General features: G+C 31.7%; 1 long non-coding RNA gene across 5 annotated transcripts; it reads right to left on the reverse strand.

Annotated features, from left to right (window-relative positions):
- Window positions 1-444: 444 nt before the first annotated feature.
- LOC141724610 (uncharacterized) lies at window positions 445-3651 on the reverse strand. 5 transcript variants are annotated; one of them, XR_012576789.1, is made up of 7 exons: window positions 3411-3647; window positions 3154-3255; window positions 2402-2482; window positions 1683-1796; window positions 1253-1341; window positions 1084-1165; window positions 445-838 (listed from the first exon to the last, which is right to left on the reverse strand). It is a non-coding gene; the product is annotated as an uncharacterized LOC141724610 (long non-coding RNA). The 5 variants fall into 5 exon arrangements; XR_012576792.1 differs by lacking the exon at window positions 1683-1796 and adding an exon at window positions 2677-2782; XR_012576788.1 differs by having other exon boundaries at window positions 1253-1796; window positions 3411-3651.
- Window positions 3652-4111: the final 460 nt, after the last annotated feature.

The following is a 4111-nucleotide window of genomic DNA, read 5'->3' on the forward strand; positions in this document are numbered from 1 at the left end:
GCAAAAAATTGCGTTATGATTACACTTTTTGAAAATTTGGTGGTGTTGGATTTGCTCATGTTACAATAGGGGTCTATAGTAACATTTTTTTAAACTTTGGTAACATAGCTAAAAATGTAACCACAGACCCCATATGGTTACACTTTCATTATCTATAGCAACACCATTCAGGTGTAACCACAGTTCTATTGTAACACCCCTAAACCTTTAATTAAACCGAAAAACATGTTACAATAAACTCTTTTACAACATCGTATTTGCTATTGTAACACTCGATAACTAAACAGTTCAAACTTTTGGTAACATATTTATATCTTATTGTAACAATCCTTTTTTTAACACTCTTGTATTTATTGTAACATTTTTTCCTATGTTTAACAACATAAAAAAATTATTGGTTACACATTTAAATTTTTTCATATGTAATAATTAAAATTCTACTGGCAAAATTAAAAAAATAAATACATCAATAACTTAAAAAATTATTAACCAAAGTTCAAATTTAATAAATACAAACGAAGTACTAAATTCTCCAAAGGCAAACAAATTATTTGACACACAAAATTGTTCAAATGCATAAAAGCTTGGTTACCACACATGTGCCTCATCATGTCCAAATTAGACTCTACTAGAAATATGTCATGTAAACCTATCTGTGAACATGCAGCTGTGTTGCTTCCGTCAACACCAACTTCAAAGATCAAAATACTGCAATTATCCATCTGCAATAGTCCCAGATTTTGTAGCCTATACAACATGGTAATTGGGGTCAAATTTTCCAACTTGTTACTGCTTGATACTTTGAGACCCATTAGATTGCACACCTGAAGCAATAAGCCTACAAAGTATAGCAAAATAATTTTTAGTGAAACTTAATGACTTATCATGCATTTTATTCAAATCTCCTTGCATTTGGGAAGGATTTTAACCACTTCAAGGAAATTCTACCCGAACACAGGATTCGGTAATATACATTATTCTCGTAAGTTATATCAGCATCACATATTATAATTTATATTATAAGTTATAGCTTGGGATCTCAATACAATAGAGGTAAAATCAGAATCAGAATATAATAAATACCTGAAAGGCTAAGAGTGAAGGCAGGTTTCCACCATGATTTAAAAGCTAAAGCTAAGGAAGAACTGAGAGGCCCTATCTTTCCCTGTAAGGTAATGTACATATCATAACTGAATTCTGAAGCAAACATGTTTCAGATAAACTGAGAAAACAACAGAAATGAAAGTAACACCTTTAGTCGGAAGTTTTTATTGACTTGCCACATTATATTTAGCTTTCATCTTTTTCACGTATTGGCCCTAGACAATCCATTTCCATAAACTAAGGGACAAAAGAGTATGGTTTGTTAGCCTCTTTACAAAAGTATGCTCACATATACAGTGAACCTTTACCTCCAGTCAATAATAAACTAAGAGAAACTGAATGTGTATACAAGAGAGTAATAAATATCGAGGGTACCTCTGTACGAGGGTGCAAAAATATTAAGGTTATACTTACTTTCAGTGGTGTACAAATGTCTTGGTTGATGAATGCAATGCATAGTTATTCTAACTTCTAACAGTCTAGTAACTGTTATCAAATTTCAGAATATGATTCTAAATTTTAAGGGTGTTGTGTAGATATATGGGCCTAATAATGTAAGTGAGAGCCGACATTCTTACTTCTCTTCAATAGTCCAAGCCATTTCTCAGCCCACAGGACTTCTAGGATGACAGGCAGCAATTCAGCATGAAATCTGAAGGGTTGCCAGGGCCATACAAAGAGCAGCCTATATACTAGATGGGGAACTAACATAAAAATTAAGAAAAATAGGAGAAAACCTTACAGTAATAGAATGAGAAGAGAGTATCTGCTTTGTATAGCATTCTTCTCTTTTTGGTTGTATATTTTTCAGTCACAAATCATTAATATATTTATATTAAGTTTTCCCCTGCTGATAAATTTCAATAGTAATGTAGTAATAATGAATAACATAAGTCTGATAAAATTGAAGATGAATAACTACACAACTAGCTAGAAAAGTATCAACCTGAAAAAATGACTGAAACAGAAAATATCATGCTAAAATATCAGCTTCAAATCATGAACCATAATGCTTCCTGAATTGAGCAAATGAAACACTAAAGATTTCTAACAACAAACTGTTGAGATCTAGCTAGTAAGATGTCTCATTTGTACAATTGTACTCCATTGCGACTATGCTGATTATAGTACTTACATTAAATGTCAACCTAAAAACAGTACATTACCAAGTATACAAACAAGACTTGACAGAAGATCGCTAACATTTTAAAAAAATAAACTCTTTTATAAAGAAGACATATTAGCAATTATAGTAATGACATCGTGCATATATATACCATTTTAATAAGGAACTTACTTGGTGGCTCATACTGCACACCAGCTTTTAATCTTCCAATTCTTCTTATCAACCATACACTTTTAGGGATATCATCTACTACTACATGAAAAAAATAGAATAGGATAATTATATATACAAGCACAACATTAATTAACATGATATCATATTGACATCTTATATCATGTTACAGGAATACATAAGTAATTTAAATATATAAAATATTTTGGCATTTCATGATTCCCAAGGTGAATGTATAAATGAGATTATGAAGCAGTTTAATGTGAGTAATGGACCTTTACATGGCACTAAACAGAGCAATGATATAGAGATACCAAAGCATAAAAGGTAGATCTTGTATCTGAAACCTTAGCTTAGCAAATACCAAAGAAAAGATGGATCCTGAATAATGTAAACAGTAAATTTGAAAGTGAGGGAATATAGAAATCAATGGCAGGAATGTAGTTCCAAATGATAGATTTGTCGATCCATATATAGCAGACTAGCTGTTTAACAAAATCGCCACACATCTTAATAAACTATAGTAAGGTTTACAAAAGCATAAACACTCAACACTCAACACTCAACAAGTACTACGAAAATAACAATAACAAAATAACATCAGCAATATAGTCAAATACTCACATGCAAACAGTCCAGATCGAAAAACAAAAAAAATTGAATTCATAGTATATCACAGTTTTTGAATCCGTAGTACATCACAATAATCACACACATGATAAAACTAAATAAATATACAGAATATAAATTACCAAACTCCAAGTTGGTCAAAATCGTGAACATAACAAAAATATTGTTGTCAATTACTGATCTGTGTCCTTCAAATTTCCAACTCCATAAGAAAAATGGTAACCCTGAAAAACACAAAACATAAATATCACATAAATATCACCCCTTAAGAAAAAATAAATCTCAACCTAAATATATACACATACAAGGAGATATACACTCAAATATTAGCATATAAGAAGATATACACACAAATATGAGCAGAAAATTAGAATTATACCCGACTAAATGTTGAAATCCTCAATTCAAACCCTAATTAGTGGAACCCTAAACTATCTGATTGAAGCCACAAACATAAATCAATCTACTGCCATACCCGATTAAAATCCAATTTTTTGAACACGATCTGTCAGAGAGAGTGGTGAAGAGTAAGTGTTAGAGAGAGAGAGAGATTTTAGAACGGGGAAGATGAGAGTAAAAATAAGAAGCGAGAGAGATAAAGTGTGTTTGGTACTGCTGTTGCAGACAGCAACAGAGCTTTTCCCTGAAAAACTGTTAAAAAATTGTTTAGTAAAATTTAAAAACTGCTTTTCTGAAAAGTGTTTTTGGCTTAAAAGCTGCCGTTAGAGAAAGTAAGTCCCCCTGCTTTTAGAAAAAGCTGATTTTCAGCTGTTGCGGGAAGCAGATGCTGATTTCACCATCAAACCTTCCCAAAAGCATCATTATTTTTAATTTTTTGCATCAAAACATATACGAATCAAAAAAATTACCAAACAGTCATCTGATTTTTAAAACAGCACTTTTTCCAGCAGCACTTTTTCTAACACACAGCAATTTTTAACAACAATCCCAAACAGAGCCAAAGACAATCTAGTATTTGTAGGTTAAGTAATTTTTATTCAAGAGCGGGTTAGATTTTAGCTTTGGCCGCCCAATATTTCGGTCAAAATTTGACCCGCCAAACACCAATAATGTAAATGC

The sequence above is a fragment of the Apium graveolens genome, chromosome 5, assembly GCF_009905375.1.
Source record: "Apium graveolens cultivar Ventura chromosome 5, ASM990537v1, whole genome shotgun sequence".
In the NCBI taxonomy this organism is placed as follows: Eukaryota; Viridiplantae; Streptophyta; class Magnoliopsida; order Apiales; family Apiaceae; genus Apium; species Apium graveolens.